General features: G+C 34.8%; 1 protein-coding gene and 1 long non-coding RNA gene across 7 annotated transcripts in view; one reads left to right on the top strand and one right to left on the bottom strand.

Annotated features, from left to right (window-relative positions):
- LOC138715437 (uncharacterized) overlaps positions 1-14,317 on the bottom strand; it is a 125,627-nt gene that overhangs the window by 13,280 nt on the left and 98,030 nt on the right. For 2 of the 5 annotated variants that reach the window (XR_011336334.1, XR_011336338.1), the window contains exon 4: positions 2,793-2,847. The exons of the other annotated variants lie outside the window; for them this stretch is intronic. This is a non-coding gene — a long non-coding RNA (uncharacterized lncRNA). The remainder of the gene's footprint in view (positions 1-2,792; positions 2,848-14,317) is intronic. 5 annotated transcript variants of the gene reach the window in all.
- Positions 1-14,317, top strand: part of LOC138715436 (CD2 antigen cytoplasmic tail-binding protein 2 homolog) — a 100,310-nt gene that overhangs the window by 37,536 nt on the left and 48,457 nt on the right. The window lies entirely within an intron of this gene.

The raw sequence follows: 14,317 nt of genomic DNA, 5'->3' as shown, positions 1-14,317 counted from the left end.
AGCAAAGTGGGAAAACAGGTTATCAGTTAGGGTCTTTCTTTTGCACTTGGATAAGAAACTAATTAGTTGTCTTTTATAGAACTGAATTCAGAATGATTTATTGTATAACCATGGAAATTTTTGTTCCACTTTAAATACTAAATGCCTAAAAATATGTGTGTGTGTGTCTAATGCTCTGGATTTAACAATGAAGTCATCATCCTTCTTGCTTCCCAATATTTTGATGGAAGGTCCACAAATGTCCTAAGAGTTTCACAATTAGCCAAGTGCTCCATCTCCATGTCCTCTTCTCTGGTGCACAGTAAGCATTTAGGTGAATTCAGTACTCCAATACGATGGAGGTGTTTACCGAGGCAATCATGACCAGTAATCAATCTAAACATGGCCACGGCAGATTTTCGAGGTAGATCAGGAATTAGTTTTGGATCTTTGAATGATTCTTTCCATTTTTAATTTTGATGTTTTGCCTGTTCGCTGTAACTTATTCTTTTTATGACTCGCTTTATTGATTCATATGGGAACTTGAAATTTGTTTTTAAGTTGATATAAGTTCCTTTCTTTGCTAACATATCTGCTTTCTCGTTACCGTTCAGTCCACAGTGGGCCGGGATCCACTTTTTTATTTAGCATTTGAATTTGTTTTACCATGCAATGAATTTCTTTCACTTTTTCCATTTTAGGGGATGTAGTTGAGCTGATGGACTGGATTGCAGCTTTGGAGTCAGACAGGATGACTATGTTTTTGCACTGGTTTAGCCAAACAAATACATTTTGAAGTGATGTATAAATGGCTTCAACTTCGCCATCAAAATTTGTTGTGTACTTGCCAACATTTTTATAAAGAGAAAAGTATTGGCAAGTAGCTCCTGCTCCAGCTCCTTCATTTTGATCCATGAGAGATCCATCAGTGTAAATGTACAACCAGTCCTTTTGTGGATATTTTCTATTAATTGTTTGTAGGGCAATGGCTTTTGCTATTTCTGGATTTATATCTTTTTTGTTGAAGACTTCATCAAGATCAAGGCAGCAATCTACTTTGAAGTTATTAAGTGGATTATATCGATTCATCAAGTTTTCCTTTTCACTTGGTATTTCTAGAATTTGCTTAAGCTTTTCTACCTCTTGTATGTATCCATTTTGGGTCCTCAATGTAAATTTAGAATCTTTGTATTTACTCCATTTATCCCAATTTGGAAGCCTTCTTAATTTTTCATAGGTTAAAAGGGCTTGTGTTTCAAGATCTGTTACAACAGGTTTATTAGATGTGATTATTTGCATGGCTTCAATTGGAGTAGTTTTGATTGCACCAGTGATGAGACATAAAGCTTGGTTTTGAGTGTGTTCTAATGTCTGTTTATTTGTGGTTGATGAGGTTATTAGTGCTTCACCACAGTACGTTAAGATAGGCTTTATGTATGTGTTGTAGGTTGTATTGAGTGTACTCCTTGAGCTACCCCATTTCGTTCCCGCCAGTCTTTTTAGTAATTTAAAACGATTTGTTGCCTTTGTGCTGATCAGTTCAATGTGATTTCTCCATGACAGCTTATTGTCGAAATGTATATCCAGGTATTTTACTTTTTCAGTTCTTTGTAACTTATCATCTCTATAGTTTAGATTTATTTTCACTGGTTTCTTTCTTAATGAGAAGAGTTTAAAGTTTGTTTTTTCTATGTTCACTGACATATTATTTGAACACCAAATTTCAAGTGCCTAAAAATATTGAACTAAACTTTTGTACTGAAATTATTTAATCATATAGGCATCACTACCCACTACCCTTAAAAGTTGCAGATTATTTTAATGTAACTTATATTCGAGGAAGATGGAAGGGGAAGACGAGGTATGCACCCCATTTATGGAACCAATACAATGCAGTCATATTGCAAGAGCCAAGAACTAATAACGTTACAGAGGGATGGCATCAATGTTTCCAACTAATGGTTGAAAAAAGTCACCCTTTCTGTGTTCAGTACTGAATGAAATTAAAACGGAACAAGAAGACATGTCACAAATGATTTTTGAACTCAATGCCGGAAGAAGAATAAGGAAGAGACAAAGAATGAATTATGCATGAGTCAATCGTCAGTTGCACAGTATTGCTGAGTGTTATGATGAGTATAAAGATGAGGGCCGAATCCTGGATTATCTATGTTCCTGCGAGCATAACTTCGATTTGTTAAGTATGAAATACAATTTAATAATACTCGTAAAATTTATCAGCCTCAAAATTATAAACAATACTTATGATACTCAACAACTTTTCCAAATATACAGAGTGATTCATGAGGATGTTACTTGAAAAGTGCAACGAGTTTGGAATCGAGACCCATCATCCTTTTATTTATTTTCGAGCAGCCTATGATACCATAAATAGAGAAAGACTCTATGCTGCAATGGAGGAATTGAAGATCCCAAAAAAATTGATCTCTCTGGTGAAAGCTACGATGACAAATACCAAGTGCATAGTTAAAATTCAAAACATGATGTCTAACTCTGTTTCTACTAGGTGTGGCGTCCGACAAGGAGATTCACTAGCTTGTCTCCTTTTTAATATAGCACTGGAGAAAGTCATGAGGGATTCACGTATTAATACTAGAGGAACTATTTTCTATAAGTCGATTCAGGCGCTGGCTTATGCGGACGACTTAGATATCATAGGAAGAAGTCAGGCAGCAATGAAAGAGGCCTTTATTAAGCTGGAAAAGGCAGCAAGAAAGATGCATTTACAAATTAATGAAGAAAAAACAAAGTATATGCCAGTCACGAGAGCTAATATAAATGGACCCCCTTACCTGGAAATAGGCTCTTTTAAATTTGAAACTGTCCATAGTTTTATCTATCTTGGCTCTGAAATTAACAACAAAAATAATGTTAGTTCTGAAATAAAAAAACGAATATTATCTGCCAATAGATGCTTTTATGGTCTTAGAAGACATATGAAATCTCAAATTATATTTAGGAATACAAAAATTGTGATGTATAAAACTCTTATAAGGTCTGTACTATCTTACGCATCTGAGACTTGGCCATTGTCGAAGTCAGATGCGACATTATTATGTACATTTGAAAGAAAGATTCTTAGGCAAATCTTTGGACCAGTTAGAGAAACGGAACATGGAGAAGAAGATATAATTTCGAACTGTACAGATTATATAATGAGCCGGATATTGTTAAATTCATAAAAATAAGAAGATTGGATTGGGCCAGGCATATAGTGAGAATGCAAGATGATAGAGTTGCGAAGAGAGTTTTCAAATTTATTCCGATGGAAAGAAGGAAAGTTGGGAAGACTGTGTGATGGATGATATCAAGACTTTGGGTGTTAGAAATTGGAGAAGTTTGGCATTGGATAGGGAGGAATGGCGAAAACTTCTGAAAAAGGCCAGGGCCCATGAAGGGCTGTCGTGCCATTGATGATGATGATGATGGTGATGATTCACGAGGATTTACCGCCACTTACGGAGCTTATTTCAGAAGACATTCTGAGCAAAAAATTTCATGTAAACATGTGTCCAATCTCAATATCTTTAGAGTGACACTAATTTCAAAATTATTAGTGAAATACCTTTTTTTCTTAAGTTTTAAGGGTAAAAGAATATTACAAATAGAGAATGAACTATTCAGAAATAATGATTAGTGTTCTGAAGCTAAAAATGTGTTGTTAATTGCTTTGTATAGATTTTGTTTTTCAATTTTTAACAAAAAGTATATCATTCACATGCACTTTTCACAAAAATTATTACAAATTATACGACTTTAGAAACTTGATTCTTTGCAGTTTAATTATGCATCCTAATGTACAATCTTACAGAATTTACAAGCAATTGATTTGTAGCAATTGTGATAAATACGTAAGAAAAATGTAATTTTGTAGTTAAAAATCGAAAAAAATTATGTACGAAGCAATTATGGAATTCACAGCACATTTTTAGCTTCACAATTCTATTTAATATTTGAGGAGAAATATTACAGATATTATTCTGTAGGACAAATTAATAATATCTTTAATATTCAGAATTCTAGCTAATTAAAGAATTGATACTCTCATTAGTTCATTCTTTATCTGTAATATTCTTTTACCCTTAAAACTCAATAATAATGGTATTTTACAAATAACTTCAAATTAGTGTAACTCTGAAAATATTTAGATTAGGACTCATGTTTAGATGACATTTTTTGCTCAGAATGTCTTCGGAAATAAGCTCCGTAAGTGATAGTAAATCCTCCTGAATCACCCTGTATGTACATATATTTTTAAAAAATTGTTAATTATTCTTATTTAACTTGCATATACGTACAGTATGTCAAAATATGCTGTAGGTTATATTGGAGTAGGCGAAATGTGACAATTGCTGTGTGTCATCTTACACTAGGTGCAATGACCTGTGTGACAATTATGTGCCAATCATCCAGAAACGGCACGTTCAGCTTTTAAACAAATAGGCATGTTGGCATCGTTTATTCTAAGAAGGAATAAAAGTGTGTTGCTTCTGTCAACTATTCATCATGATGACCGAATAGATGATGACAGGAGAGAAAAGAAAACCAGAGATGGTGACATTTTATTGACCAAGAGGAGGAGTAGTAGACATCAGGCTTTTATGGAAATTATTGCATTTTTTTTCTATGTTTACGTTGATCTGCGTTACCTTCAATTCTTACTTGTATAGGCCTACTTTATTCGTATTGATTAAAATTGTCTGTCTTGTAACTGCGTAGTTTATTACTATTTTGTTTTAGTGCCACATTTTCATGTCCTTTTTTATACTAGCCTACTCATATTCACTTCAATGTAAATAAATATAACAGTCAATGCAAGTACAAATTTATTATTTATTACAGATTTGAACATTATTTTAAAAAAGAACTAGAAAACGTAATGTGAAGGGAATCCCACAAGTGCGACCAAGCGCATGACTTTTTCCTAGCGACCACTCCTGGGTTAAAGAGAATAGAGATGAAATTCATCAATTATGAATCTCTGATTATGTTCGATAGTGTTAAATGCAGAAGTGGCTTCTTGGATAGTCAATTCCTTTTCTTTTTCTTACCTATAAATTTGTACCTGAAGAATTTAGGGAATGCTTGACGTGAGCATTTTGCCGATTTTGCAGTTTTGTGTTTTGTAGTCTTGATATAGTCTACAATATCTGTCCTACCTACGTGACTGATGCTCAACACTGATTTTCACTTTTGAGTTGAATAAATTTTTTCAATTAAGGATATCGCACTTTTATATTGTCTAGAAATTTATAATTTCTTTTAGGCATGATGGTAAGGAATTGATAGCTATTAAACTGTTTAAAATAAAATACTACACTTTCTAACAGGTCTATTCTTTTAACGTTCATTGAATAATAGTTAACATTCAAATTCATGCAAATCTAGTCTTTCAGGTGAAGCTCCCTGTAAAGCAGATTTGAATAATTTCAAGGGAAAAATTGTTCCGGGCCCGGGTATCGATCCCGGGACCTCTGGTTGAACGTACCAGCACTCTACCACTGAGCTACCCGGGAACTCCACCTGACACCGTCTCAATTTTTCCCTTTATATCCACACAACTCGTGTGGGCTGACGAAACGCCAGAGACCCACAACGAGTGCACACAATCTCTGTGTGACTTGGAATTGTGGTTTTCTGTTAACGTAGAGCGCTGGTACGTTCAACCAGAGGTCCTGGGATCGATACCCGGCCCCGGAACAATTTTTCCCTTGAAATTATTCAAATTCAGTAAAACAAGTAAGGCACTTTCTCTTAGTCATGCTGGTAAGAAACTAAACTGATATAGGCAATTCGTTATCTTGTGAAACCAAATGAATGTGTGCACCATTGCTCATAGTAAAAATCCTATGGTGGAGGTAAGTGAGCTAGCTAGCTAGCTGCAAGTGGAAGCTTTTAGGGAGGGAAGCTTCTAAGCCCACTTTCTTCTTCCTCTTATGTGCAGGTAGGTTTTACAAGAGAACGAATGGCTATAACTACATGCAGGTGTTACGTGATGTCTCTTCTCACTTTATAGATCTCTTGGATATGGAACAACAAGTTTTGATGGTGAAATCATTGCAATAAGTGAATGTCTCAGGAATCTTCTATGCCACATCTATAAATTTAGGAATGCAGTTATATTGTCAGACTCCAAAGCAGCTATTCTATCAATCGTCTCTAAACACACACCTTCATCTCAAACAGCAGAAATAACTAAAATGCTCTATCAATTATTATCACTCAATAAAAGAATTGTATTCCAATGGATACCATCCCATTGTGGAATCCTGGGAAACGAGAATGCGGATGCTTTAGCAAAGAAGGGCAGCACTGCTACTTACAGACCTGTTACTAAATCTACCTATTACTATGTGAAGAGATTTATTAAATCTACATACTTAGACTTCAACAAACAAAATTTGATAACTCAATCCCAAGGAAAAAAATGGAACTCTCTGCATCAAAATCCACAGTTAATTCCCGATTTACCACGAAAATCGTCTGTAGCTGCATTTAGATTGGCAACAGGCCATGATTGTTTGGCTAAACACCTGCATAGAATTGGAATATATCAGTCCCCTAACTGCCCATTGTGCAACTCAAACCAAGAAATGGATTCGGAACACCTCAAAATCTGTGCTTCAGTGGCTGGTCATGATAATATTTTTGAAAAATATTAGAGTGCAAGAGGTCAAATGACTTTATTGTCAAATGCCTGGCATTAGAAAACAACAACAACAACAACAACAACATTCAAAGAACAGACTTCACTTCCTACACGTGGTCTACACTTTTAATGTTCATCTAATAATGATTAACATTCAAATTCAATAAAACTAAAACAAAACTCCCATGTGCAAATGTATCCGAACTGCAACTGTAAATGCCAGTTAGAGAAGCAATCAGAATCAGAATGACGAACACCGGAAATAGTAAGAATGTTACTCATGCTCATACTAAGATATTCTCATTGAGTGTCAGAGGGGATAGAACTGCAACCAGTTGAATATTTGCTAATGAAATTTAGAAATTTTAAATAGGTAGGCCATTGCATGAGGATATGGGGAAAATTATTTTTAAAATTAAATTAAATGTTTTTTTTTTTTTTTTAATTTCCGAGATGCACTCCTTCTATGTTGTTTCACTTGATAAAATATGAGTGTATACCAAGTTTTAGGTAATTTGGTCATGTCTTGACCCCCGCCCAAAATGACTGACTAATAAGACATTCTTTTCTTATAGAAAAATAATGTGAAAATGTAATATTAAATGTTTCTCTTTTAATGCAGGTCATTATGCAATACTGTAAATCCACATATATAGTAATTAATAAGTACTGTAATTAAATCTTGCTCTCAGCTATACAATATCCACATCAAATCACTAGATTTACTGAATTTAAGGTTTGTTGGAGGCTGCTGTTAACATCCTTAATGTCTCTAAGTATTGTTTTTGAGTTTCGTCATTGATAACACTAGTTGAGAAGTCTTGAATCACCTTTACGGCCCATTCAGAGAGATCATTCACCACTTTGAAATGCCGTATGTATGCCTCAGCTTCTTGATATCTGGGATCTAGATGCCATTGGCTAATGGATTGTCCAAGCCATTGGACCTCAAGAACCAAGATTTAGGGCCAATAAGGGTACGGCCACACGAGCTACATTTGTGGCAAGTTTTCTGCGACAAATGTAGCTGGAATTATAGGCAGCAATGAGTTAAATGGAAGCGGCCACACAGAGCAGTAAATGTAGCAAGTTTGGCGCATCCCAAGGTCGTGTCGCAACTCGAATGGGTCTGGGTCCATTTTTTCTGCGACATTTACTGCTGTTGGGTGGCCACACGTAGCGACATGGGTGGCTACACGTGCAGCTACATTTGTAGCAACTTTCTGCGACAAATGTAGCTGGAACTATAGACCGCATTGAGTTAAATGGAAGCGGCCACACGGAGCAGTAAGTGTAGCAAGTTTGGCGCCGTCTGACATGTTAGGTCTACTCGTGACCAATAATTTTCCACCTTAAACGAATTAACATTGTTGTTAGTTACTGGGAATTTATTATGAAATCCATATTTTAAACTTTAAATTTATATTAATATTTATTTCCGCTTTACTAATTCCCAGAGGAGACTCAGTGAGTCAAAGAATATACATGTCAAAATACTTTAACTACTAATTGACAATAAATAAAGAATAAATATCATGCAAACGAAAACAAAAAAAAAAAAAAAAATTGTAGTAAAAGTACAAACAACCGTGTAAAATGAATGGTTATGCTTTAATTTTTTAGGAATGAGATAGAAAGCGAAAATCAAATGTCATGTAAAGGACACACAGATTAAGACTTTAAAAAGAGTGAAATAACAAATCAAAGTTATTCATTTTACAGTAGAGAATTACAATAATTTAGCTCAATGTAAATTTACAAATGCGTATGGAAACACGCGTAAGCTAATTTTAAATACTATTTTCTTAATCTTACTCCTGTTTTTTGTTACTTCACCAGAAGGAAAAGTAAATATCGCCACTAAGTTCCTTTCTGGTAATTGAATTTGCAGCCAGGCATACAACAGCTTGGCATTTTATTCAGGCCTAATGTATTTAAAAATAAAACAAGTGACATTGATGAGTGCAGTGAAATTTGTCTCTTGAATTAGCTATAAGATATCGCAATTTGTACCACCCCGCTTATCTTTTAGCGTTAAAATTTTCTTTTGTTGGTAAAAAAACTTTATGAGACATGAAACTGTAACATACCCTAAGATTCACCTTTCAGTTTCCCCCTCCCCCGAAATTTAATAATCTGAGAAATGTGATCTATCATGTTTAAGAGAACGTAAACTCTGTTTTCTATTGGATAAGATGTAGGTCTACAATGGAAGAAAGGCATTCTGAAATTGGAAGGAAAACCCGTTCTTTTTAATGGTTGAAATTCTCAGTATGTATATGTAATCATAACAACAGAATTTACTTGTGTTTATGAGGGAGTGAAGTAGAGAGGGAGATTGACTTTTAGATGGGAAATTATTATCATGACAAATTTATAACAGTACGATGCACTCCTATCTCACTGGCCGCCAGCAGTGTGTTGTCTTTAATAATCGGTTCTCCTCCTGGCAGACAGTAGAGTCAGGATTTCCCCAGGGTTCGGTATTGGATCCATTGCTTTTCTGTCTCTATATTAACGATATCGCCAAGTCATTTAAATATTGCAAATATCATATTTATGCAGATGACGTTCAATTATACATTTCTGCCAGTCCTAATAGACTAAGTGACTGTATTAATAGACTCAGTAAAGATCTCGAATCCGTTTCATCTTGGTCTCAACAATTCGTACTTAACTTAAATACAGATAAATCACAGGCTATCTTATTTTCGAATAAAAGATTAATCCTCGATATTAATAAGCTGAACTTTCCTCCTGTGACTCTGAATAAAGCGATCATTCTATTCAGTTCAACTGTGAAAAATCTGGGAGTTAATTTTGAATCTAACCTTACCTGGGACACGCATATCAAATACACATGCAAGAAAGTATTTTCCACTCTTCACTCATTAAAACGATTGTACCACTATCCAGCTAAATTAAAGCAGATGCTTGTACAGACTCTTATTATGCCTCATTTCGATTATTGTGACGCTTTATTCAGTGATCTCAGGGTGGATTTATCCCAGAAACTGCAACGTGTTCATAATGCATGTGTTCGTTTCATTTGTAATGTCCGCTACTACCGTACGATCACATTTCGCCTTCTTTCGATAAATTATTGTGGCTCAGGTTAAATGAGAGGAGAAAGTTACATTCCCTTTCTCTCTTATACCGAATTTTGCACACCTCTACTCCCTCTTACTTATCTGTCCGATTCCACAGTCTTTCTCGGTATCATAACTTAAATACTCGGTCACAATATAACACGCTAGAAATACCACTGCACACATCATCTCTTTATTCTTCATCTTTCACTGTTGCTAATTCTCGTCACTGGAATTCTCTGCCGCCCGAAGTCAAGGGCTGCCGAACTTTAATTTCCTTTAAATGTAAATTAGAAAAATATCTTATGAGTTGCCAAATCTAACGCGTTGCAAATATTTAATGGAATGTGTTCCACTGTATTTATTTTTATTTATTTTTTTTTTGTTTCTTATTTTTATTATCGAAATCGTGTTTATTTATCACTTAACGCCAATATGTATCCCACTATGTTGTCGTTTTTTTATTATTAATCTATTTTTTTCTGTACATTTTATTCAATTGTCGGTTTCTGGTTTAATTATGTAAATCCTACTTAATTGTAATCTAATAGTAATACGTATACTAATGTGTTTATTTTTATTTTTACTGCGTACATTTTTTTATTGAATTATCGGCTTCTGTTTTTTATGTGATTCGTATTTGATTCTAACAACATTAATATGTATTTTACTATGTTTATTTTTATTTTATGAGGTAAATTTTATGTAACTACCTCTTTTGATCTCGTTATGTACCTAAATTGTATCAGTATGTAATTATTTAATTCCGATCCAGTTTTATGTTCAACTGTGTAAGCAAGTTTTAATCCTGGTTGAGTGTAAGAGAAGGCCTTACGGCCTTAACTCTGCCAGGTTAAATAAAGCCATTATTATTATTATTATTATTATTATTATTATTATTATTATATATGACATATTTTGTTACTAACAATACGGTGCCAATAAATATTGCTTCGCTTATGTATAGTCCAGCTGAGTTGCCCTATTTTTTTTAACTCTCTTCCAAATATCTTTCTTTAAAAACTACATACATTTTTCTTCTTTCAATTTCGACCTAAAGAATTCTTCAATAATAAAATGTATACAATAGCGTTCTAGCAAACCCTTCACAGCAATTTTGTTTGGTAAAAAACGTACAATTCTTTTGCAGGACAGACCTCACAAATCAGTATTGTTTATAAAGAAATTTCCACTTTTAGTTGTATTTTGCGATATAAGGGTCAAGTTTAAATTGCCGCAACGTCCAATAAGCATTCTGCAAAACCAAGAAAAAGAGAACTTTTATGATAGATGTGTTTACTTATACTCTATTCAAAATACCGTTCTTTGAGAGTACGCATTTTTTTGTTTCATTTTCGACCAAAGGTTTCCTTCAATAATAAAATCCATACAATAGTGTTCCAGTAAACCCTTCACAGCGACTTCATTTGTTAAAAAACACAATTCTTTTACAAGACAGATCTCTCAAATATGTTACAAACAGATGGCCTCTTTGAGTTGTGTTTTGGGTCATTTTTACAACTCCTTTTTACTTGGAGATGCTTCAGAAATTCATGTATTAAAAAGGGAAGAGCATGTCTAATCTGTCGTACAATCCCAATGACCCTTCTACAGAACCACGAGAAATTAGGTCTTCATACAGCCTTCTAGCAAACCCTTCACCAACACCGTACTTCCGATTGTTACTGACGAACAATATTGCCTGTTGTAAAATCGACACAGGAATAAAAGTTAACTTTATGGCACTGCTATAAATTTTCTTCTCATGCGCATTACAATTGTGTGTGACCGTAATAATGTACACTAACATCACACACAAAGCGACTTTGGCTTCATAATCCATCTCGGAAGAAAGCTTTCTACTACACTACGGTTGAGTGCTGCAAAATGCAAAAGAACTAGCTACAAATTTCGCTACGTGTGGCATATCATGTGGCCACACGTAGCGACATTTAACGCAGAAACTGGCAGTAATTGTAGTGCCCATGTGGCCACCCATTTTGCGACAATTACGGCAGCTTCATTTGTAGCAGAAAACTTGCTACAAATGTAGCTCGTGTGGCCGTACCCTAAGAGACGAGAATTTCGTACTGTGGTTCAGGATTGGAAATGTTGGAATGCCCCTCTCAAATTCTTTTGGTCTCAGAAATCGAAATAATGTCCGAGCAATTTTCTGCCATTCCGAATCAGTAACTCTGTTTGAAAATAGGGAGAACACTGCACACTCTTTGGTTAAATACCACAAGTGTCCTTCCATGGCTTGTATGGCTGCATTAGCAACTTGATGATCGTGCTTGCGGTATTTGGTCAAGTCATGCCACAGCTTCAGATCATTGTAGACTGCATCGGCACCATTGGATGAAGAGAGCCATTTTTCAACATAGAGGAGTGCATTGAATTTGCATAGTGCTTCTAATTTATCGATCATGATCTTGTCATATCCTGCTTGAGCACTGAAAGCAAACATCTTTGCTGGATACAAAATGGACGGCATCCATCGAGTGTGCTGAGCTGCTCCAGGTTTTAACCAGTGTATTCCTCATTCAGGTATTTCTCCCAGAATTAACAACATCAGTTCAGCACACTTCCAATAATCAGCACGAGGTAATAAGTTATTTCTATCTGAGGTGGAAAGTATTCTCTTCAGTGATTGAATTGTATTTTCCATTATGAGTTTCAGTGACCTGTCCTTGATTTGTATGGTCGTAAATTTTTCTTCTGTATTGATAGTTTCCCAAATAGAGTACCTGAATTGAATGAAATTGTCATTTTCAGGACCTGATGTTTCACCAAACAATTTCTAGTGAACCGAACACAAAATTCTCTCAAAAACGTGATGCACACAAGCAAACAAACAAGTTTTTGTCCAGTAATTTTTTGAGCTGTACACGTGCTCCAATTTTCCATCCTGAATTTGAAGCTGTAGTATCAAAAACGAGAGATCTCATGTTATCAGAGAGCTCTCATTCATTTGCAAAACTAAAAGTAGCTCTTGCTTGCTCTGTACATGTTGTGTACCTTATAGCAAAAGTGATTATTGAGGTGGGCGGGGGTCAAAATATGACCTAAACATCTGAAAATTTGTACATAAGTATGTTTCAATAATTGTAATAACATGGCGGGGGTGCACTTAGGAAATTTAAGAAAAAAATTTTTTGCAATGCCTTATCACCAGGGAACGGATTTATATGGACTAAAAATATATGAAATATGTAAATATATATGTAGTTATTTTTACCAAAATATGGAATTAAATATGGATTTTTACCAAAATATGGAATTAAATATGGACTTAAAATTATAAAAAAAATGGCTATGTACGTTAAATATTGGTACATTTTAATCAAACTAAACAAAAAATATAATGGACGTACCTTATCTTCCAATGTAGTTTCAACAAAACACAATTTTTATTGTCTGTTACCATAACAATAGGTTACAAACATTTCTTTCAAGTGCTGAAAAGTGAATCTTCTTCTATTGTCTCTGAGGATAGATTTATACTGACTAAAAGAGCGTTCGACGTCACAAGAAGTAACTGGTACATAATTCAATTTCACAATGTCTGCTGGGGATAAGTCCAAGTTAATCTTCACTGTTGATTCACCACTCATCACAGCAACAACCTTTTGTAGTTCTTCATATCCAGGGTTTTTTGAAAGTACAGTGTCCACCTTAGCTCTTACTGCATCTGCAACTTTACCTCTACCACGATTCAGTTGTTCCACAGTACTATTTATAATTTCAAAACTTTCAGATAGTGAAAGGTGCCTATTTTGGAGACTTTTGAGCGTTTTTATGATGCATGAAAATGTATGCTGAATGTGAGCTAAGTCATTCTTCACACTTATGTCACAGGTAACTGTTTTCGCAGTATCAATTGAGACTGCATCTTCAGAGTCCAATGCAAGGAGAACATTGTTAATAGAGTCTATATGTTCGGCATAATATTCAACTGCTTCTAGCCATGTACCCCATCTAGTTAAAATTGGCTTTGGTGGCAATGGAATTTCAGGGTACATTTCTTTCAACACGTTAACTCTACTGGGAGCTTTGAGAAATACTTTTTTCACTGATGAAATCAACAAATCTACTTTAGGGAAATTGTCTCTGACCACTTCTGCCACACGATGAAATGCATGCGCCACACAAGTAAAATGAGTCAATTTAGGATATACAACAGATAATGCTTGTCCAGCTTTGACCATATAAGGGGCAGCATCGCTAATAAAGAATAACACATTATCGTACATAATACCCTTTGGCCACAGGATACCCATAGCTTCGTTGAACAGTTTAACTATAGTTTTGTTATTGCACTTTTCTAGAACATCACAATGTAAAAGAATTCGTTCAGAATATTGTTCACTTAACAAACCGATAACTACATTACCAACAAGTCTACCTTCTTTGTCGGGAGTCTCATCAATGGAAACCCAAATTGAACTATCTTTAATTTCATCTCTTATCTTCTGTATTGTCTCATCGTAGATGGATGGAGCATACGTCTTCCTAAGTGTTGACTCATCCGGGATTGTATGTTGAGTATATTTTTCAAGGAATTCCCTGAAGACCTTAT

Source organism: Periplaneta americana, chromosome 15 (genome assembly GCF_040183065.1).
Source record: "Periplaneta americana isolate PAMFEO1 chromosome 15, P.americana_PAMFEO1_priV1, whole genome shotgun sequence".
Taxonomy (NCBI): Eukaryota; Metazoa; Arthropoda; class Insecta; order Blattodea; family Blattidae; genus Periplaneta; species Periplaneta americana.
Note: the sequence above shows the minus strand (reverse complement) of the source record. Positions and strands in the feature narration are given on the sequence as shown.